The sequence below is a fragment of the Lactuca serriola genome, chromosome 6 (assembly GCF_051521515.1).
Source record: "Lactuca serriola cultivar US96UC23 chromosome 6, Lser_US96UC23_V15, whole genome shotgun sequence".
NCBI lineage: Eukaryota > Viridiplantae > Streptophyta > Magnoliopsida > Asterales > Asteraceae > Lactuca > Lactuca serriola.
In genome coordinates this window covers 123,060,226-123,085,273 of record NC_136413.1, presented here as the reverse complement: position 1 = coordinate 123,085,273, position 25,048 = coordinate 123,060,226, and the positions used below count along the sequence as shown (strand labels likewise).

At 38.7% G+C, this 25,048-nt stretch overlaps 1 pseudogene; it reads left to right on the top strand.

Moving 5' to 3' along the window:
• Positions 1-416: 416 nt before the first annotated feature.
• Positions 417-1,943, top strand: LOC145060104 (PAN domain-containing protein At5g03700 pseudogene; annotated as a pseudogene).
• Positions 1,944-25,048: the final 23,105 nt, after the last annotated feature.

Below are 25,048 nucleotides of genomic sequence, written 5' to 3'. Positions count from 1 at the left end.
TAGTTTTATAATTATTTTATATTAACTCTAAATAAATGAATTAATATTTTATTAAACTGTGAATAAAGTATTTAATCAGTGAATATATGACTTTATATACATATATATATGATTTTGAAGGAAGGATGGTTGCAATGGTGACACATGAGATTAGTGTTGTGGTGGGTGGTGATGATAAACTTTATTTAACTCCTTTGAAGTTTTGAATTTTTGCAAAATGGATTGTATTAAATTGTAAATTTTGTAAATTCAACCGTAAATAAACTGTATTATATATATATATATATATATATATATATATATATATATATATATATATATATATATATATATATATATATATATATATATATATATATATATATATGGAGTTCTTCTCTATCACATGAAGGAGCTCGTTTACTTTCAACATCAACATGGCCAGGCAGCTCATCATCAACACTTTTTGTTGCTCAAGGTGGACTCAGCTGACCCTCTTTCTAGTTACCCTACTTTCTCATTTCACCACCACCGCAACCTACCACAGCGGAGCCCCACAAGAACTACTCAAAGGCTTCAACACTGCCCCCGATTTATCCACGTCATCATTTGAAACAGTGCTCAGTGACTCAGTTGGTAACTACTCACTGGGTTTCCTCCGAGTAAATCAAAATCAGCTCTCCCTTGCCGTGATCCACGTCCCCTCCAAGGAGCCACTTTGGATCGCCAACACAAATAAATTTGCAAGGTGGTCTGACCAGACTCGAATCATATTCAATGGCAGCCTTGTAATTTCTGATACGCACACAGGGCTATTTTGGTCAACCTACACCGATGGGGACCGTGTACGCATCTCGAACACGTCAAATTTACTAATCGAGAAGGTAACTGGCACAATTTCCATACTTTGGCAGAGTTTTCAATTTCCCTATAATACCCTCATGGAGAATCAAAATTTCACAAGCGCCATGCAATTGGTTTCATCAAATGCGCTTTATTCAATGAAGCTCGGATCCAATTTTATCGGTTTTTACGCGAAGTTCAACATGCATCCAATTTCTGATCACGATACGATGCATGGTGAGTTGTACCTTAAGCACAATCCTTTACAAGCTAAAGCTCGCGTGTTTGAAGGCGAAGGACCTATCCGGGTCATATTAAACCCGGACGGGTATCTGGGCATGTACCAAAACGGGTCTACACCAGTTGATGTTCAGCCTTTTAGCACCTTCCAACAGCCCGGTTTGGGTAATCGCAGGATCCGACTCGAACCTGATGGAAATCTAATTGCTTATTTTTGGACCGGGTCATCATGGGTAGTGGATTTCAAGCAAATATCCGACCCATGTGAGCTGCCAAGCACCTGCGGTAGCTATGGCCTCTGCCAGCCGGGTAAGGGCTGTTCTTGTTTAGACGACCGGAAGGAATACATCTCCGGCAGTTGTGAGATTCCGGGTAACCGGAAAAAAGTCGCCGGCGGTGACTTCTGTGGCTTGTTTGATAGAAAATATCGCGTGTTGAGAAAATACGGAGTTGAGCTACCCTACAAAGAAATAATGGCGTACACGAGAAAGAGTTCATTAGCGAAGTGTGAGAGTGCATGTGAAGAAGTGTGCACGTGTTGGGGAGCGGTGTACAGTAACACATCTGGGTTCTGCTACACCATAGATTACCCCATACAAACACTTGTGGCTGTTGAGGATGAAACTAAGATGGGATACTTTAAGGTGAAAGAAGGTGGTGGGAAGAAGAAGATGGTGGTGTGGTTGGGTGTTGGGATAGGGTTATTATGTGGGGTAGTTTTGATATTTTTGGGAGTTATGTGGCTGTTTTGGAAAAGAGCTGCAAGGGAAAAAAGAAGATACGTAGAAGAGGAAGGAGTGGCTCGTGGTGTTGGATCGTATAGGGATCTTGGGTCCACTAAATTGAAGGCTCTTGAATTAAGTCAAACGCAATCATCTTGAAATGTGAAGTAGAGGACCTTTTTATTATTCATATATATACAAAAGTTCTTTAATGCTTTGCAAGATTGTAGTTGCACTAAGGACTCAGCTCGGAAGATTCTACCAAGGAAATTAATTAGTCTCTAGATTTGCTCATAATAGTTTGGTTTGTTTTGATAACTCCAAGTTGATTAAGACAGAATGTTGTTAGGCTCCGTTTGATACGCATTTTTTCATGTCTAAACAGATTTTTCTGCCTGAATGTATCGGAAAGACTATTTGATTTGCATAAAAAAATGGGTCTTTCCCGGTAAAATGTCTTTCCCAGGAAGCCCAAAATTATATATTTTCGGCTGAATGGGCTGGAAAGACAATTATACATCAAACCCCGTCTCTTTCTTTCTTTATTGGATTATTAATTTTTTTAAATAACTTTTTTTAATTTATTTTTTATTGAATTATTATTTTTTTCATCATTTAAGAGAGTCAATCAGATGTATAATCAAACAACATAGTTTCTTTCTCAGTCAGAAAACTTTCTCAGACAACATTTTACCAGACAACACTTTCCCAGACAGAAACTCTCAAACGGGACCTTAGTATTTTTATTTTGGGTTTCAGATAGATGTGTTTTTTGGTGTTGAATATATAACTGAAACCGGACAGAAATGCAATTCAGCTTTGAAGTCGGTAAGATGTGTTTTAGATTGGGAATATGATTAATTAAGATAATTAATTTTTCGGTTTTTTCACATATAGTTAACTTTTTTCTTTTTGTATACATATAGATAACAAACTTTTTGGAACTGTTCACATATGACCATTACGAACTGTTGTAACATGTCATAATTCAGTAGGTCATAATGGTTACATGTGAACACTTTCAAAAAGTTCGTGACCTAGACGTTTAAGAAAACAATTAGCCAAATACGAACAAAACCAAAAGTAAGAGTAAATTACACGAATGGTCCCTGTGGTTTGGGGAATTTGTGCGTTTGGTCCATAACTTATTTTTTTAATTCGAATGGTCCCTACTGTTTCTTTTTGTTGCGCTTGGTTCTTGTCTTACCTAAAAAGATTATTGTGCCCTTATTAATTTAATTTTTTTAATTAATTTTCTTATTTATGTATTTTTTATATGTTTATAAAAACTAATAGACCCCACATATCTGTATCTCCTCACCATCCCATCTCTCATCATCCTCAACTTCTATTTCTTTTCCATCTTTAGTGACGTCGACGTCTTCACCATCCATTATTTTTCAATCCTTTAACTCCAACGAACCAACACCACAACCCATAAAGTGAAGAGACAGTGGGTTATGGTGTTTGTTCACCAGAGTTGAAGGATCAAAAAAAGGATGGTGAAGACTTCCATGTCACTAAAGATGGAAATAAAATAGAATTGAAGAGGATGATGGATGGGATGGTTACCATTAGGACCCAGATTAAATTTCTCAAATGTGGTTTCAGGTTTTCGATGAGAAGATACAGATATGTGGGGTCTATTAATATTTTTAAACATATAAAAACAAATACGTAAATAAGAAAACTAATTATAAAAATAAATTAATAAGGGCATAATAGTCTTTTTAGGTAAGACAGGGACTAAGTGAGCAACAAAAATAAACAGTAGGGACCATCCGAGTTAAAAAATAAGTTAGGGACCAAAAGCATAAATTCCTCCAAGCCATAGGGACTATTTGTGTAATTCACTCTTACTTTTGGTTTTATTTATATTTAGGTAACTATTTTTTTGTACACATCTAGGTAACGAAATTGTTGAAAGTGTTCACATATAACCATTGTGACCTGTTGTAGCTGGATGTAACCTGCTACAGAAGGTCATAATAGTCATATGTGAACAGCTCCAAAAAGTTTGTTACCTAGATGTGTACAAAAAAAAGGTAGTTACCTATATGTGAATAGCTCGAAAATTTAATTACCTTAATAACTCCTATTTCCTTTCAGATATAACAAAATGTTTGCGCTAGTAAGTATTGTTTTTCTTACTGTGCTCATGAAACATAGTATTTGTTAACCTGTCAAAATTTCATCCGAAATAGGTAATCTGAAAAATAAAATTAAGTTATGCAGGTACAAATTTGAGGTATAAAACCAATAAGCTATATATATATATATATATATATATATATATATATATATATATATATATATATATATATTCAATATCAAATAAGAAGAAAATTTTTGGTAAGAAGGTAAGAAATTTTTTTATATGCATATTTTCTTAGCAAAAAATGAAATGAATCATTAGATGATTCAAAAGTAAGATGATTCACAAGAAAAAATTCCGAAAAAAACACCTTCATGATTGATTTTTAGGTAAATCGAGAAAAAAAATTCACTTTTATGACAATTTTAGTGAATATCAACAAAATCATCATAAAAATGAATCATCGAAATGTTTTTTCGGGATTTTTTTTCGTGAATCATGTTATTAGTGATTCATTTGTTTTTTCGCCAAAAAACTAAGTCGAAAAAAATTTCTTACCTTCCTACCAAAAAAAATTTCTTACTGGATCTATATCGTATATATATATATATATATATATATATATATATATATATAGAGAGAGAGAGAGAGAGAGAGATAGAGATACAGAGAGAGAGAGGGTTCAATTGACAAAAAGAAGGTTGAGAATGAGGGAATCTATAACACCCCGTTTATTAAATAAATAAATAAATTAATGAATGAATAGTAGCTCTAAAATTAATAACTTTATAGCAATGTGTTGGTCTCGAGGAGCTAATTATCATAATTTTAAAAGTCGGGGGTTAAAAGTGTAAGTTTGGGATTGGTTTCGTAAATAATTATGAAGGCAGGGACTACTTGGTAAATTATTGGGACTTAATTTGAAGAGATTTTGGAGGCTTAGGGGTTGAATGGTAAGTTGTGGACTTCATTTGAAAACAATTTGTAGAGGAGGGGTTGTTTGGTAACAGTTGGACTTAATATGAGAGGAATTATGGGAGTCGGGTTTATAGGGTAAATATTGGAATGAATACGAAATGATTTTAGAAGGGAGGGACCATTTTTGCAATCATGGCAATATGTTCCATTGTGTCGGGTATATAAACCCTACGAAACCCTAACCCTAAGGGATGAAGTGCAGCCGCCAACCTTATGCCTCCCGCTCCCTTCCAGCCGCCGGAGCCAACCCTTTTACGTTGGAAAGAAAGAAAAGTAGTCGGAAGTTGCTGATGTGAACCGCCACTGCCATTCTCCGAAGGGTTATGTCACCACCACTCCCCCGTCATCTTTTTCCTTTGCCCGCTGTCGTCATCTACAGGCGAGCGACGCCGTCACCGGTGCTACTCCAACCTTCCATCGCCACCTTCACTTGCCATTCCAGTCGAGAACTACCTAGACGTTTAAAAAAACAATTAGCCAAATACGAACAAAACCAAAAGTAAGAGTAAAGTACACGAATGGTCCTTGTGGTTTGGGAAATTTGTGTGTTTGGTCCATAACTTATTTTTTTAATTCGAATCGTCCCTACTGTTTCTTTTTGTTGCGCTTGATTCTTGTCTTACCTAAAAAGATTATTGTGCCCTTATTAATTTTAATTTTTTTAATTAATTTTCTTATTTATGTATTTTTTTATATGTTTATAAAAACTAATAGACCCCACATATCTGTATCTCCTCACCATCCCATCTCTCATCATCCTCAACTTCTATTTCTTTTCCATCTTTAGTGACGTTGACGTCTTCACCATCCATTATTTTTCGATCCTTTAACTCCAACGAACCAACACCACAACCCATAAAGTGAAGAGACAGTGGGTTATGGTGTTTGTTCACCAGAGTTGAAGGATCAAAAAAAGGATGGTGAAGACTTCCATGTCACTAAAGATGGAAATAAAATAGAATTGAAGAGGATGATGGATGGGATGGTTACCATTAGGACCCAGATTAAATTTCTCAAATGTGGTTTCGGTGAGAAGATACAGATATGTGGGGTTTGTTAATATTTTTAAACATATAAAAACAAATACGTAAATAAGAAAACTAATTAAAAAAATAAATTAATAAGGGCATAATAGTCTTTTTAGGTAAGACAGGGACTAAGTGAGCAACAAAAATAAACAGTAGGGACCATCCGGGTTAAAAAATAAGTTAGGGACCAAAAGCATAAATTCCTCCAAGCCATAGGGACCATTTGTGTAATTCACTCTTACTTTTGGTTTTATTTATATTTAGGTAACTATTTTTTTGTACACATCTAGGTAACGAAATTGTTGAAAGTGTTCACATATAATCATTGTGACCTGTTGTAGCTGGATGTAACCTGCTATAGAAGGTCATAATGGTCATATATGAACAGCTCCAAAAAGTTTGTTACCTAGATGTGTACAAAAAAAAGGTAGTTACCTATATGTGAATAGCTCGAAAATTTAATTACCTTAATAACTCCTATTTCCTTTCAGATAAAACAAATGTTTGCGCTAGTAAGTATTTTTTTTCTTACTGTGCTCATGAAACATAGTATTTGTTAACCTGTCAAAATTTCATCCGAAATAGGTAATCTGAAAAATAAAATTAAGTTATGCAGGTACAAATTTGAGGTATAAAACCAATACGCTTATATATATATATATATATATATATATATATATATATATATATATATATTCAATATCAAATAAGAAGGAAATTTTTGGTAAGAAAGTAAGAAATTTTTTTATATACATATTTTCTTAGCAAAAAATGAAATGAATCATTAGATGATTCAAAAGTAAGATGATTCACAAGAAAAAAATTCCGAAAAAAACACCATCATGATTGATTTTTAGGTAAATCGAGAAAACAAATTCACTTTTATGACAATTTTAGTGAATATCAAAAAAATCATCATAAAAATGAATCATCGAAATGTTTTTTCGGGATTTTTTTTTTCGTGAATCATGTTATTAGTGATTCATTTGTTTTTTCGCCAAAAAACTAAGTCGAAAAAAATTCTTACCTTCCTACCAAAAAAAATTTCTTACTGGATCTATATATATATATATATATATATATATATATATATATATATATATATATATATATAGAGAGAGAGAGAGAGAGAAAGAGAGAGAGAGATAGATAGAGATACAGAGAGAGATAGGGTTCAATTGACAAAAAGAAGGTTGAGAATAAGGGAATCTATAACACCCCATTTATTAAATAAATAAATAAATTAATGAATGAATAGTAGCTCTAAAATTAATAACTTTATAGCAATATGTTGGTCTCGAGGAGCCAATTATCATAATTTTAAAAGTCGGGGGTTAAAAGTGTAAGTTTCGGATTGGTTTCGTAAATAATTATGAAGGCAGGGACTACTTGGTAAATTATTGGGACTTAATTTGAAGAGATTTTGGAGGCTTAGGGGTTGAATGGTAAGTTGTGGACTTCATTTGAAAACAATTTGTAGAGGAGGGGTTGTTTGGTAACAGTTGGACTTAATATGAGAGGAATTATGGCAGTCGGGGTTTACAGGGTAAATATTGGAGTGAATACGAAATTATTTTAGAAGGGAGGGACCATTTTTGCAATCATGGCAATATGTTCCATTGTGTCGGGTATATAAACCCTACGAAAACCTAACCCTAAGGGATGAAGTGCAGCCGCCAACCTTATGCCTCCCGCTCCCTTCCAGCCGCCGGAGCCAACCCTTTTACGTCGGAAAGAAAGCAAAGTAGTCGGAAGTTGCTGATGTGAACCGCCACTGCCATTCTCCGAAGGGTTACATCACCACCACTCCCCCGTCATCTTTTTCCTCTGCCCGCTGTCGTCATCTACAGGCGAGCGACGCCGTCACCGGTGCTACTCCAACCTTCCATCGCCACCTTCACTTGCCATTCCAGTTGAGAACGAATCCACCGAGCTCCACCGTTGTTGTAACCCCTGCTGAAGGCCAAGGCTGCCATAAGACACCATGGATGTAGATGACCGGAGAAACTCGTTAGTGGACGTCGTTGTTGTAATTTCCGGTAGGAGTTGCCCACCCTCTTCGCCTCTTCTTTGTTTTTGCATCGCCACCACTTCAATAACGATTCCACAACCTTTTTTTTCACACCTCCCGTTAGCCGCCACTGTTGGCCATCGTTGTGGCCACTAGGACTGCTTATGTCGTCATCATGCACCACCAAGTAGTGGTTGCGTCTGGATTTCTGAGCAAGGGCTTGCTGGTGTGTGTGGCTGCTTGAATGGGAACCAAAAGAAATCACCGCCACCACTGTGAAGTGGTGGTTGCCATCGCAAAATCGTCTTTGTTGCCGCCGTGAGCCACCAGGTGGGTGGCTGGAATGTATTATGCAATCTGAAGTGTATGTGTGTGTGTGTGTGTTTTGTCTGGCTAGTGATAAGTTATTAATTAAATTGATGATCGATTAGATCTATGTAACAGGTAAGCGATGAATATAAAAACAGTAAATAACCCAAGAATGAATCAAGATGTGTCGAATGATTAGATTACTCAATCCTCAGCAGAGCTCGACTAAGAACTTCCGTTGTAGAGGATACTTAGGGTTACAAAAACAAGAACGATAACTTTGCTGAACAAATAAACCTCTAAACGTTACTGATCGTCCTCTCCTTCTAAGATGCATGCAAGCACCTATATATACAAAACCCTACTAAACTCACGGATGGACAGGCCCATACCGGAGAGACATATTAGACTAACTAACGAGCCCAATAGACGCAACACAAAATACGACCCAACAATCTCCCCCTTTGCATCAAATTGGAGCGAGACTACTTCTTCTTCTTTCTTGGGCCAGCAGCGGGAGCCTTCTTTACGGTATCAAACAGACGTGTGATAAGAGCAAGGATAGTCTGTCTGAACCGAATGTACCATTGAATCATATCATCAAAGTACTTGATATCATCCGCTGTGTTCTGCTTGCATCGATGGATGATCCCTAAAACGTGTTCCAAACATGCAGTGGTGTAGAGATGTTTTTCTGCCAAGGCGAAAAGGCATTTCTGTCCTTCATTCCTGGTAAACATGACGGAGTTTCTCTTTGGGTCAATCTTCCCCATTTGCATCATGTTGAGATCACTGGTAGAGCCAACAGGAGATATGGTAGGCTTCTTGTTAAATACGCTCGCAATCTCCTGATCCATCAAAGCAACTTCCATGATATAGCATACAAGCATCCTCTTAAAATGGTTGATGATCGGACCATATTCAGCTTCGTTTGTCAGAAGGATGTTGTGCAAGATAATCCAATCATGGGGATTAAGGTTGGGAAGATCTGCAAGTGAGATGGCATGTTCGGCTTTGGTAGATCCCCGAAGTACCTTGAACCGAACGTTGGTGAAGTTTCCTTCCCTGTACGGCTTCAGGACCCGAACATTGACAATTTTCTGAGCGCTCCAAGTCTGGTATTGGGGTTGAGCGGCCTTCAGATAAAATTCGATTAAGTCACGATCAACCTGTGGAAGAGGATGAGGGAACTCTGCAATGTTGTCAAAGTCATGAAAAACAAACTCCTTTCGGGTCAGTGGCATATCGAACTGTGAGTCGACAGTGTTAGAACGATCTAAAGAGATCACATGTTCTAGCCACAAGATATTTGGTGTGTCAATGGCTTCTTTAATCAGCCTCTCAAGAGTCCACGGAGGAAAAAGAGTTTTACTGCTCTCAAGAAGGTTGTGGGCTTCTTTATGTCTTCTTTCGGCTTCTTCAGCCTCTCTAGCCACACGAGCACTGATGTCAGCCTCTTTATCTCGACCTTGACGCTTCAGAAGGTCGGCAATTGTCTCTTTATCATCATCATCACTCTCTTCAACAATATTTTTGCCTTTGTCTTTCACACCAGAACCGGAGGCTTGGCCTACTGGAGGAGGTTCGGTGGTGTGTGTTGCTGTTGAAGTAGGAGGTGGTTGAGACACTTGTTCTTTTTCTCCCCCTTGTTTCAGAATGGACACGAAATCAAGTAGCCCTTCGATTTTGCTGAGTAGAGAAAGGGCGGGAGCGAGCTTCTCTGCAAGGGTACGACGTACTGAATAATTGATGATTGGGTCATGTGCTTCAAGGATGTTGGAAATAGCAGAGTGGACATCCGAAACACACGATTTAACCACCTCTCTTTCAGATCGAAGAGAGTCAATCTCCTGTTGACAGTTGGAGAGTTGAGTACTCTTGACCTTCAGAGCGGTAGTCTTCCTTGCAAGAGCATCCATGAGAGAGTTCTCGGCAGCTAAGTCTTCTTGAAGCTTGGAGAGACGCTCCTCAATGGTGGTTCTAAATGCTGAGTTATCGTCCGAAATAGACTGTCTGAGAGAAGCGAACGACTTCAGCTCATAAGCGACTGATGTAGCCAACTGGTTGATGATGGGTTCCAGCGTAGTCTTGGTGGCTTCAACACTTTCCTGTAAAGATTTCAACAGGGAAGAGGCATCAGTAAATAGTTTATCGACTTTTTCGGTCGCAGCCTGACAGGCTTTGGTTGAGGCATCGATGGCGGCAGTGGCAGAATCAAGGGAAACTTGATGAGCTTTGGAAAAAGCCTCAACAATTTTCTGAATTGCAGCTTCAGATATGGATGACTGAGAAGTAGAAGAGGAGGCGATGAGCGAGTCGATTTTGTCATGTAGCTCCTTGAGATGCCTTTTGGTGACAGGAGCGTCGTCATCATCATCACTCTGTACTTGAAACGGACTATAATAGACCGAGTCAAAAGTTATATTCTCCCTGCCAAGGAGTGGTTCTTCTTCCTCTGATGCGTGAGCAGGAGAAGATGGTGGTGGTGAAACTGTAGGTTCGGTAGTAAAGGTAGGTTCGGGTTGGGTGGTGTGTTCGGTTGTTGGTGTGGGTTCGGGTGCTGAGGTGGATTTTGGTGCATCAGTATGAACCCCCGTATCAGATACGTTGGTTCTAACATCTGCAGTGGTGGTGGTGGTGGTTGTTTCGGTAAAGATTGGTGGTGGTATTGGGATAGAAGTAGGTGGTATTTGAGTGGTGGAAGTTATGGGGGGAATAGAAATAAGAATTGTAACGGGTGGAGAAGAGATAGGAGAAGTAGAAATATGTATCTCTGGGGTAGGCGAACGTGGTGAAGTGTTGCCACGTTGAGATCCATCCGAATCAGAACCCTCGTCCTCAGATTCGCTTGAGGATGAAGCGATAATCAACTTTCGTCGCGGTTGGGTTTTTCTCCTCTTCTGCGGTGGAGATTGAGCAACTCTGGTATTTTTCCTCTTCTTGGGAGATGGGCCTTTCGCCCCCTTTGCCACCTGTTTTCCCTTGTCAGCCTTTTTGCCTCTAGCAGCAGGCTTGTCAGCATCATGGATTGATTTCAGCATCTCTGGAGTAAGATCCCTCGGACCAGAACATTTGAACTCTTTGTACGTTCTGATAATCCTGCTGTCAGCCGGAACATCACCATACATCGTTTCCGGGATAGACCCATTGAAGGGAAATTTCGAAGCATCCGACACAATGATCTTCGTGGTATGGAAAGTACCAATCGAAGACATTGGATCACCAGCGACAATGGGGACGTGGTACTTGTCCATCACCCATTTCGTGACAATAGTCCATAACCGGGCATATGAGATCTCTGAGTGCCGGGAGGTCGAAGAGAGACTCTGGATAAGTTGTTGCCATATTACTGACCCGTAGTCCATGTTGATGCCAATGTAGATCCCGTACATGATGGAGAGGAACAGACGACTAGCCCCATCGGATCCAACACTTCTTTCTGATAAGCCCTTGAAAAGAACAGTGAACATCCCATTCCACTGTGGGGGCAGGCACGACTTTTTGAATTTTGTGACAGTAGTGAGCACCTCAGTGTACCCCATGTTGTAGAACATGTTGAACAGATGACCCATAGGAATAGTTTCCGGATTAACCCTCGAAGAATCAGCATCAAACCCTAACAAAGAGCAAAAACCTCTGCTTTGAAATCGACACCTTGTGCTCAAAGACATCGAAGAAAATCCTATCGACGACCTTGTCGTAGTGTGCTGTGGCGAAAATTTGTGACATGAACTCCATTGGAATAGCTTCAGCCCTGGTAAGAGCAGGAGCGATGGAGGAGTACTTCAGGCATTCGATAATGGGATACATGAACGCATCGTACACCTGGGGAGTGAGATCAATGATCAAACTCTGCTGTGGGCGAATGGGCAAGATGTGAGAGGTTGCGTGAACTGATGAAGAATCCGCCATTGTTGAATGAAAGTGGGAGAGATGATGAACAGTAAAGGTTTAAGGATTTCTTGCTCTCTGGGAATTTAGTTGCAATAAAGAGGTAAACGGTGGATCACATTTCCTTTTATACTGTGGGTAAAGGAGAGAGAAAAATCTTCCCAAATCTTTGATTGAAAAACGAAGGGTTTTTCGGAGGTGATTGACGCGTGACAGTTGGGGCTGCCGATGATCACGCATGAGAGAGAATGTCAGGCCCTAATTACACGCCTTCCCATCAGGCGCCGTTTGGAGATGAAACGGTTCCAATTCGCACGCTTTTCCCTCTTGCGCCGTTTGAAATCAAAGAGATTGGACTCCCGCCTGAGTCATCATGTCGTCATCTTATCTCTTTAGAGTAAAATAACATCTTTTAAAGTAAAATCCCCACGTGGATCAATATTAACCACAACCTTTAATACAACCAATCCAATTAAAATTCCTTAGAATTAATGAAACCTGAATTTTGGAAAATCAAAAAGATTTTCGTGCTTAGTGTGTAAAAGAAAAAGAAATAAAGCAACACTTTTTGAGGGATTATGTGATGTCAATAAAGACACGAAACAATGGATCACGGGCACGAATCTCTTCCTTCAAAGTCAAGAGAGACTTTAAAGTGTTTGTGTGGTTTCCCGTTGAATAACGATCAGACACTTATTAAGAAGTGTTGAAAGGCTTCTTTTAATTAGGCTTATGAGGGTGGCTTTCGCTTCGATTTAGAATTCCTAATCTTGATATAAGATAGAAATCGAACGAAGTACTTGTGAGACCAATGTAGTCTGTTGAACAAGTAGGTTGGAGATAATTTAATTGGCAAGGTAAACTAATATATGTGAAATCTCAAAAAAAATAAAACTGGATCCCAAGGGAAGAAATGTTATTGGACTTAACAATTTCATAGGAACCACTAAAAAAAATAGAGATTTTATGTAGTACCCCCATGGAGAAGTTCATCAATTCATTAGTGAAAGCTAGAGCAAATTAATTGTTCACCGTCAATGCATAATAGGTATTGAATTTTGGGTTTCACTTGGCACGTAGTGACATGAAGCTAATATCATGAACGCAGAAATTGTGCAACCATAAACCTCAGTGGTAATGTCTGAGAGTCTCAAGGGTTACGTTTGTGAAGCGAGTGTGATGAAGAAAAGTAATGTAGGTGGTGTAAAGAAACCAAAGTACCTCTACTATAAGATAGGGACCAAGGAGACAACTCTTATCTCATGTGAGAAGAGAGTTAGGTAGCTCATGATTAGAATAATTATGAGAGCCTAATTGGGAAGACAAGGTTTGTTTGTACCAAGTCAGTAAGGTTATTATTCAGAATCAGATGAGGCTTTGGACACATACAGCAGCATGCTTCTAGGGACACTTAGCTAGTGAAATAATTTACCCAAAACGAGACATAAAAATAAAAAAAAGAGCCAAAAAAAATATTTTTGGAATTTTTGAATTTACGAATTGAATAGGACATAAATAAATAAAAAAAATTGGTTTATGGAATTTTTGATAAAAAAAATTAAGACATAAAAAAAATTATACAAAAAAAAAGAACCGAACCCGAGCGTTCGGTTTATTTCGGTTGAGAAAACTTTGGAACCGAACCCGAGCGTTCGGTCTATTTCGGGTGAGAAAAATTTTGGAACCGAACCCGAACGTTCGGTCCATTTCGGTTTCCCGAAAAAATAAGTTTAAAAAAGAAAAGAACTTTGACAATAAGATAAATGAAGTTTGGAAAAATAATACAAAAGATTTACAACCAAGAAAACCACCTTTGAGTGATAGGCGAAGATCAGATGATTCAACCGAACCCGAGCGTTCGGTTCATTTCGGTATACCAGATCAAGACCCGAACCCGAGCGTTCGGTCTATTTCGGCATACAAGAGACTCGAACCCGAACGTTCGGTCTATATCGCTTCTTACTTTTGATCTTGAGAGGTAATTTTTGGTACTGACTCCGATTCCATCATTCCAAGCCCTTGTAGAATTTTGTTAAAAGATGCTTCAGGAAGAGCTTTGGTGAAGATGTCAGCCAATTGATCAGTGGTTCGAACAAAATGAATTTCGACGTTCCCATCTTCCACATGATCCTTAATGAAGTGATACCTCAGTGCGATGTGCTTAGTCTTGGAATGTTGCACTGGGTTATGACAGATCCTAATTGCACTTTCAGAGTTGCAATATAGTGGGATCTTTTTCATATTAAGTCCATAGTCCCGGAGTTGGCTTTGGATCCAAATCACTTGAGATGTACAGGAGGCAGCTGCGATGTATTCTGCTTCAGCGGTAGACAAAGATACACAAGTCTGTTTCTTTGATTGCCAGCTAACCAACTTCCCGTCAAGGAATTGGCAGCCTCCAGTGGTGCTTTTTCTGTCTAGTCCACAACCTCCAAGGTCTGCATCTGAGTAGGCTTGAACGAAAAAACCTGAGTTTGATGGATACCATAAACCGAGAGAGGTAGTTCGTTTGAGATATCGGAGTATGTTCTTTACTGCAAGCATATGAGGTTCACGAGGATTCGCCTGAAATCTAGCACAATAACAAACAGAAAACATTATATCAGGCCTGCTAGCAGTAAGGTACATTAGAGAACCGATCATCTGGCGATATAGTGTAATATCGATTGCTGGCTTATCCAAGGATGGAGTGAGCTTGGTGCCGAACGCCATTGGAACTTTAACCTTTGAGTCTCCCATCATGCCGAATTTGGCAAAAAGAGTTTTGGTGTAAGCTTCCTGATTAATAAAGATGCCTTCGGGTCCCTGTCTAATATTTAAACCAAGGAAAAAGTTAATTGGACCCATTGAGCTCATTTCAAATTTAGTCTCCATCAGCTTTCTGAATTCAGTTGTTAAGCTAGGATTCGTTGAGCCAAAGATGATATCATCGACATAGATTTGAACAATCATAAGGTGGTTACCTTCCTTCTTACGAAAGAAGGTTGGGTCAATCGAACCTTGTTTGAATTTGGACATCTTTAAAAACTTGGTTAGCGTTTCATACCAGGCCCTAGATGCTTGTTTCAGTCCATAAACCGCTTTGTCCAGAATATAGCAGTGATTGGGATATTTTTCATTCACGAATCCCGGAGGTTGTTCCACATACACCGTTTCTTCGAGTTCTCCATTTAGAAATGCGCACTTTACGTCCATTTGGTAGACCTCAAAGTTCTTGTGTGCAGCATAGGCAAGAAATATTCGAACAGATTCCAGCCTAGCTATAGGAGCAAAATTTTCTTCATAATCGATTCCTTCCTCCTGGCAGTATCCTTTCACCACTAGTCGAGCTTTGTTTCTTATCACATTGCCTTCCTTGTCCATTTTATTTCTAAAGACCCATTTGAGACCAACAACCGAGGCATCTTGAGGAGTTGGAATGAGGCGCCAAACTTTATTTCTTTCGAACTCATTAAGTTCGTCTTGCATGGCTTGAACCCAATCAGAGTGATCAAGAGCAGTGTTGAGAAGGTTCAGTTGGAACTGATTCTTTTTCGCCCAGTCGTTTGGCAGCGTCATCGACGATTTGCTTCAGATAATCAACTTTGTTGTCTGCTGCATTAGCTTCTGAGAGAGTAGCCTTCTCCGGTTCATCGAACAACTCCATAAACTGCTCAAACAAATTTGCAATCGAGGCTGTGACTTGGCCTGTTTGAGAGAAGATTTCTCCAACTATTTCTTCCGTGGCCGTTAGCTTCTTGACATAACTGTCATCGAAAGTCACATAATACGTTTCTTCAATTTTCCTCGAACGCTTGTTTAAAACCCTGTATGCTTTTGAAGTGAGAGAATATCCCATAAAAATCCCTTCATCGGCTTTTATGTCAAACTTGTTACGATGTTCTTTAGAATTGAAGATAAAGCATCGTGAGCCGAATACGTGGAAGAATTTGACGTTTGGCTTTCTATTGTTGATGATCTCATAAGGAGTAAGAGTGAAACGCTTATTGAGATAGGACCTGTTCTGCGTAAAACATGCTACAGCAATAGCATCAGCCCAGAAATATAGAGGTGAGAAGCGAAACTTAGCATAGTTCGTGCTGCCTCACACAAAGATCGGTTTTGTCTTTCGACAATCCCGTTTTGTTGAGGGGTGTAAGGAGCTGAGAAGTTGTGACTGGTCCCTTTTTCTGCTAAAAAGTCTTCAAATTCTTTATTCTTGAACTCCAACCCATTGTCGCTTCTGATGTTGCGAATGACTTTCCTCAGCTGCACTTCAACCTGCTTGATGAACATCTTTAGCTTGAGAGTTGCTTCAAATTTGTGCTTCAGAAAGAACACCCATGTAAAACGTGAAAAGTCATCAACAATAACAAGAATATACTTGCTACCACCAATGCTTTCGATAGACGATGGACCACACAAGTCAATGTGAATCAACTCAAGTGGTTCAACGACTTTAGTGTTTATGATGGATGGGTGACTTTGACGACTATGCTTCTCCATTTCACACGCATCACACAAATGTTCTCGATCGAACTTGAGCAATGGAAGACCCCGAACATGACCTCCCGTGACAAGTTTGTTGATATCCTTGAAATTGAGATGGGAGAGCCTTCGGTGCCACAGCCAGCTTTCGTCAGAATGTGCTTTGGATAATAGACAGATAGCTGGATTTGCTTTGATAGGTTTGAGATTGAGAGGAAACATTTCGCCTTTGCGCTCTGATTTGAGAATCACTCTTTTTGTTTTCTTCTCTATTATTTCCGAACCCTCATCATCAAATAAAACTTTAAGACCGGTACCTCCAACAAGTTGAGATACACTGATGAGGTTATGCTGTAGTCCTTCAACATATGCAACTTTTCTAATCGTGAAGTCTCCATTTGTAATCATCCCATAACCTTTTATTATGCCGTATGAGTTGTTCCCGAATTTGACATTCCCGCCGTTTAGAAGAGATCGAAATTCCCTCATCTTCCTTCCTCCCTGTCATGTGACGTAAGCAGCCACTGTCAATATACCATTCTTCGTCGAACTGCTCGTTATTGATAACCTGCAAAAATCAAGCAGATTTAGGAACCCAAAGTTTCTTGGGTCCACGTGAGCCTTTCACAGGAACAGGAATAGCAAGAGAGATGTCAACAAGATATGTTCTTTTTATTAAAGTTGTTTCATCTTTCTTTTTAATGGTGAAAACTTTAATTTTGTTGGGATTTGTTACAGATGGTTTGGGTTCAGGATTTGACGTTTGGGCCTTGGCATGCTTTTGAGCATTCTTGACTGAGGAAACCTTCGATTTTCCTTTCAAATCTGCTGAATGTATTGGATTTTGAGTTTAAACAGAATTGGATTTAGAATGGGGTTGAGAAGAATTAGAACGAGAGAAGTTAGACTGAGAACTTTTCTTGACTTGAGGTTCTAGGTGCCCCTTTTGTTTTTGGTCATTAGTGGGACCGAACCTTGAACCTTGATTGCTTTTGCTCTCGGAACCGAACCTATGCTTTTGGTAGCTGGTGTTCTCTGAACCGAACCATTCCCTTCGGTTGTTATTCCTTTCAGAACCGAACCTGTCCTTTCGGTTGTAACTACTTTCTTGCGTCCTCATAGTACTTTTCTCTGACTTGGAATTTTTGTCATGATAAGAGAAATGGGCGTTTTGAGATCGCCAAAACTGTTTTCGTTCTGAGAGATTCTTCTTGTATCTCAGATTCCTTTGCTGCTTCTGATCCTTTACTTGCTTCGGCTGTCGGTGGATGTTGGCTTTTTTGCTTTTGCTTTTTTCCAGCAGGTTCACTTTGAACTGATAATGTTTCGCTCAAAGGAGTGACTTCTTCTACAGGAACTTCATTTGTACCACTAGTACTTGGCACGTCGAAGTTATCAGGCTTGTTTAGCGGCTCCGACACATATCTGTATTTGGTTTTCCAGGAAGTCCGTTCTGACAGACCAATAGTTTCGTCTGCATTATCTATAGGAGCAGACCAGAAGAACTCATCACAACCATCTGCATTATCTTCGTTTACAATGGCTGTGAGTTCGGCTGTCAGATGTTTGGTTACTCCTGTGACCTTATATACCTGATTTGGTGTTGTTCTCACCTTTTGGTACACAACAACCTTTTCTTCTAGAATTGGGGACTTATTTTGGGACAAATGAGCAAACTCCACAGAATTTTCAGAAATAAGATTTTTGTGGTTTTCGGGTTCGCTCTTGATAAACTCAGAACAGTCAACTTCATCATCTACAGAAATTTCACTCATATCATCATCCTCATTAAGCTCAGACGCGTTTTCAACATCTATTTTATTTTCTGAGCTCAAGTTGGCATTCAATGAGTCAAATTTTTGTATGGTTTCGGTCCTTAGTTTCAGTTTATCATTTTCATCCAAAAGGTTTTTCAGCATGTCCTTATGGTCCTTGGATTTTATGAAAGATTCAATTTTGTCTAGACCATACATGTAGGTTGGATTCACATCATCAGACGAAACTACACTTTCGCAATTATATGCTTCAGCGTCGATTTCATCCTCCTTGAATTCAAGGAAGGGCAAAATCATGCGATGAATTTTCTGTCATATTTCACAGTTCAAATGAAGTTGAGTGATGTTAGAATAAAGATACTTAGCAATTAAACAAAACACATTTCTTTGTTTCAAAAGTTTCAAATTGTCTCTTTGTAAATAAATGTTTTCGTCTTTGGATTTAATCAGCTCCGACTCCTTCAGCTCTATCCACATCCTCCGTTCCTCACTCTTTGATGATACCCTGCTTATTTGGTCAGTTAGGTTAGAATTGGTGACCCGTGTTTGAGTTAAACTGCTATCTAGATTTGAGATTCTTGAGTTTAACCTTTTCAATTCTTTTTCATATGAGTTTTGTGGGACTTTATATGAAATAAAAACGGATTGTACCTTCTTGATTAATTCATCAAGCTCATTGAATTGCACACTGAGAGGTTTTTCTGTGAAGCATAAGTCCTCTCGCTCCTTCGTTTCTTCATTCCCACCGCCTGTATTGTATCCCCTCATTTGAGATACATCCGTCACCATCAAGCACTTCCCACTTCTTTCTTCACCTCTAGCAACATACGCCTTTCCATGAGATGGCTTCCTGACTTTATCATCCTCTGAGTCGGTTGACCAGACCTGCACACCACCGAACTCATCATCCGCTGCCGAACCCTGCACAATTAAAGCATTCATTGAAGGGTTAGCAGTAGCTTTCTTTCTCTTGATATCTTCCAACTTTTTCATCAGCACAGCCTCTTCATCATTTTCCTCATCCTTCTCTGCCATTTTCTTCAAGACACAGTCTTTGGCATAGTGGTTCTTTCCTCCACAGTAGTAGCAGTTCACACCAGAATCTCCTTCAGCTTTCGGCTCTTTCTTTGGTACTTCTGCCTTCGGTTCCTCCCTCACCTTTTCAGAACTATAGCTTCCCTACCAATTCTGATTCTTATTTTTAGGGAATCTTTTCTTAATGAACCTCTTTGGATTTAACACCATCATTTCATAATCTTCAGATGTAAGATCATAATCTTCTAAGTTGAGATCTTCATCCTCTACTACACTTTTGCTTTTGGACAGAAGAGCCAAGGATCCCAAGCTTGAAACCAGACTTTTCTCTTGTAAGACTATCTTTTCTTGGGATTTCAGAATCCCTACTAGCTTTGCCAAAGAATAAGATTTGAATTGCTCATGAGCTTTAACAGTGGACACAACTGCTCTCCACTCAGATCTAATACCATTCGAAAAGGTAACCTTTTGTTCAATCAGCTTCCTTTCTATATCGTGTTTGATCATCTTACTATGAAGATGATTGAAGCGATCGAACGTCTGAGTAACAGTTTCATCGGGATTCTGCTTAAATTCGCCAAACTCTGATAAGAGTAAAGTCTGAATGGAATGCTCCAGATCTTCATCTGTGGAATATAACTCTCGCAGCCTATCCCAGATCTCTTTAGCAGTGCTGCATGAACTCACGAGCCTGAACGTATCGGATTGAAGAGCAAATCGAATCAGTCTCAATGCTTTAATGTTGCACTGAAACTTTTCCTTTTCGTCTTGAGCAACATCCTTTACGTCTTTTAACAGATCATTGTACTCTTTCTGAGTTTTAATGATTTTTGACGTTGCAGAATGAGCAAATGGTCCAGAAACTATTGCTTCCCAAATAAGGTATCTATTGTCTTCCGATCCAATGACATAATCTTCGAAGTCATGTGCCCAGACTTCATAATCCTGGGTGTAAAGAATAGGAATCTTCATCGTTGATCCGATGCTGTTTGAGATATTGATGGGATTTGATTGTGACTCGTCCATGCTTGATCGTTTAACCTGTTTGAAAGATCAGACTTGTAATGAATAATATTAGGGCAAAACAAATAAATGTTGAGTTACGTCAATTATGGAGTGACGGCTCAATAAATATTAGTTAATGCGGAATGACCCTAATCGCAAACTCTTTCACATAAAAGATGTGTATGAATTACACAACCTCCTACTCTGATACCAATTGATAAGTTATTAATTAACTTGAGGATCGATTAGATCTATGTAACAGGTAAGCGATGAATATAAAAACAGTAAATAACCCAAGAATGAATCAAGATGTGTCGAATGATTAGATTACTCAATCCTCAGCAGAGCTCGACTAAGAACTTCCGCTGTAGAGGATACTTAGGGTTACAAAAACAAGAACGATAACTTTGCTGAACAAATAAACCTCTAAACGTTACTAATCGTCCTCTCCTTCTAAGATGCATGCAAGCACCTATATATACAAAACCCTACTAAACTCACGGATGGACAGGCCCATACCGGAGAGACATATTAGACTAACTAACGAGCCCAATAGACGCAACACAAAATACGACCCAACAACTAGAAAACCAAGGAAGCCACCACCACCATCACCGTGGGGTGGTGGCTGCCGTCATGCGCCACCATCGGCCGCCACAAGGTGGTTGTGTGTGTATTTTATTTGGATGTGCTATTTTTGGGTTAAGCATTGTAAATTGTAATTAGAGACTAGTATAATAAAGAAAACTAATAACCACCACCGTGAGGTGGCGGCTTCCGCCTCCTGCCGCCACCAATCATTGTGTTGGGTGGTCGTGTGCTTTTGCTTCTTCTTAGTTGCATTTGAGATGCTTGGACAAAAATGGACTAGAACCATAACCACCACCATGAGCTGCCATAAGCTGCCGTTGACCACCACTAACTGAGGTGGTAGTAGGTGTTGTCCGACTTATGAAACCCTAGTGGGCCTAATAAAACCTAGTAGGCCTAATAAAGCCCTAATTGACCTAAAAGCCTAACCATGTGACCAATGGGCTAGTATTTGGGTTGGAAACACTAATTAGGCTTTTGAAAACCCTAATGTCTTGAAACCCTAATTTTGGGGATTTTATGCGACATCCCCATTTTCATGGCCAGAAAAGACTGATTTTGTTTATGCTTTATAAAAATCGGAGTATCTCTTTTAATAATAATGTTGCGGAATTTGTTCCCAGTAAAACATGATAAATACGTTATCAAAGCATTTCCGAAGAAAAATAGTTTTATTCATTTTAAAACATTTGGGATGTCATCGTCAATATAGAAACATAAGCATAAACAGAACTTACATTCATTGTCACTAGTGATTTATATCTCCTTAATCTCTCGGTGTAATGTGACTTCATATCAACACTTGTGATATAAATAAACTGAGTAGGTCGAGTTGGAAACCTGGTGAGTACATAGGATTTTCAACCCACAATAGTATAATTATCATGTTTAATCTTCAAACAATTAATCAACCTAATTACCCATCCCCATTATCTTCTTTACTCTTAAGGATCTACCCTAACAATCGGCTATTCCTCTTTCATTTATTCCTAAGGATTATCCTATGGAATTGACATGAAGTCCATCGTCACCAGGTTTAGGCACTAAGTCTGCATAGTCGCCAGGGTTTATACAACAGGCACTAAGTCTGCATAGTCGCTAGGGTTTAGGTACTAAGTCTGAATAGTCACCAGGTTTTAGGCACTAAGTCTGCATAGTCGCCAGAATTCGGGCACTAAGTCTGCATAGTCACCCAAGTTTATCTCGTTTATTAAAAGTATTGTTATTGAGATTCCACTCACAATACATGTCAGTGGGTTTTTAGAGTACATCGGTGAATACATCGTTCACAAAACCTACAGGTTGCGACTCTGCTAGTGTTCCATTGGACTGTCTAGAATAGTCTGTGGTTGTCATCCATACTCTAATAGATGACGGGTCAGCATTTGGGAACAAGGCTTCTCACATCGTCCACCTCTCACCCTTACCTCATGGTCTATATCAACTCTTAACTCATCATCTAACTCATATTTCATCTACCCATGTTTTACCCAACATATTACGTAGATATTAATACATACACAATTTAAATCATATAAAACTAGTATAAAATCATTCATCCGACATAGATAGCAAGTATACAGATAATATGCACACATAACACGTAATTTATATAAAATACTTCATATCTATGTGTAAGATGAAAGTAAGTATGCACTCACATCACGTAATTTATATTAAATACTTCATATCTATGTGTAAGATGAAAGAGACCATGCACTCATAACACGTAATTTATATTAAATACTTCATATCTATGTGTAATATGAAAGGGACCATGGTCTCACAGCATGTAATTTATATTAAATACTTCATATCTATGTGTAAGATGAAAGTAATTATGCACTCACTTGTTAAAGTGATGATTCCAAACTCGGGCAGCACTTCGCATTTAACGATTCTATTTTCTTTCTACGAAACCTAGCATTATTATCGCTAAGTTTTAGTCTAATCTTTATTGCGACTAATTATTAGTCTCGATTCATCATTAAATCAAAGTCTACTCTCATGATCAATCAAGTAAAGAATAACCAGGTAGGATCATATCGGAGGTAGGGTCCGTTTGGTATACGAAGTATACTGTTTGGAAATACCACTTTAAACACCTCACTAAATCGCATCCTAGACATCATTCCCGTAAGTAGATCAATCGGTATAATGACTTTGAATCACTAATAAATCTTACTTATAGGTTCATAATAACGATATTATATTTAAATATCAGTTATATTTAAAATAGGGTAGGTGTAGCTCACTTACAACGGGTTTTATTAAAAACCGACCTTCATTGGAGCTGCTTTTCCGAGCCGAAAAGTTCTTTTTCTCAGAGCCGTCGGGAGGTATGGTGCTTCCTTCTCATGATAGGGAGGTACCCTAGGCTTTGGGGAGTTAGAGAGAGAAAGAAAGGCTTATGGTGTGAAAAAAATATGAAGAATTCATCCTTTATTTATAGGGATTTTATCGTAGAGTAGCCCCTAAGTTTCGTCCGTATATTCCGCGTACGATCTCCGTTTTCTATGTACTTTATTTCCACGTGTTGGTATTTACGAGTACTACAACTTTCATTTAGACCCCGTCGGCTAATTCTCATTCTATCTTAGATTTACAAATCTGTATTCGAATTCGCCGCGCTTGAAGAGTAGAGACCAAGTTTCGTCAATATCTTTAACATAAGAGCTCTATTCTTGACGTTATTTTATATCCACGTGGTGGTATTTATGAGTACTACAACTTTCATTTAGACCCCGTCGGCTAATTCTCATTCTATCTCGGATTTACAAAACTGTATCGAATTCGTCGCGCTCGAAGAGTAAGGACTAAGCTTCGTCTATATCTTTCGCATACGAGCTCCGTTTTTGACTATCTTTTTATTGTTTTGACTCCTATTAACAATATCTTCATTTCTTGTTTAGATTATTTTGGCTAAAAATCGACCGATCTAAAATTCAAAATTTCGGGCTATTCACTGTTATGCTAAATTTTAGAAAAATCGTAACTTCCTCATATGAAGTTAGAGTTAGTCGTTCTTTTTATGCACACTCTCATTTTAACATATACTACGACATTCTTTTAGATCGCTACGACTAGATAATATTTTATCGTAAATTAACTATTTATGATTTTCCGTTGTCGTGCCGGTTTTGTCGTAAAACTTCGATGATTCATAACTACTTTGTTATAACTCGGATTTCAGCGTTCTTTATATGTACGGAACCCTTATGAAATATACTATAACTTGGTTAAGATTATTTATACTAAACAATCTTTTATTTAAAAGTGATTTTTGACGCTTATAGTCTCTAAATTGACTAGCCCAAATCTACTTGCGTTACATTTGATCGGGACCCGCACTTGAATTATTCACTAAACTTAAAATATTAATTAATTATCAATTTCAATTAACCTTAGTCAATATTGGACTTAATGGATTAATTCCTTGATGGGTTAAGTAGGAAAACTTAACCCTAATCTTCATTTCATGTGAAAATCCTAATTTCACTTGGGCCTGGAGTTGGGCCTTTCTTTTGGGCTTTGGTGATTGGGTTATTTATGCGCCATTCAAAAACAACCATATGGATTAGAATATTTAGATGGGTTTTAGGATAAGGCCCATTGGAAATGATTGGGCCCAATTTAGAAAATTAGGCCATAGGTGGGCCATAATTGCGCTTTGATGATTATGAGACATTGGGCCATTGGAGCACCAAGAGTTTGGACAAGAATAAAAGGATGGGCCTTAAGAAAAGACCATGTAGAGGTCTTGGCCCAATTTGGAAAATTGGGCCATATGTTGGGCTTTGGCCTATTACTTGGCTTTTGGGCCTTTGGAGTGTGAGTTGGGCCTTGGACTTGAATCAAGCAAGGTTGGGGTAAAAGTAGTCTTTTACCCCAAGCATGGACTTGTGGTTATGTATTAGAACCCAATTATTAATTGGGTGTTTTTTGATATTGAGGGTTCGGGAATTTGTTACCCAGCAGCTGGAGTTTTATCCGCGGGACTACAACAGTGTGAGGTGAGTTATCCTCATTATACTAAGGGGTCGAAGGCACCAATGCCGGCCCATTGGATCTAATATCCT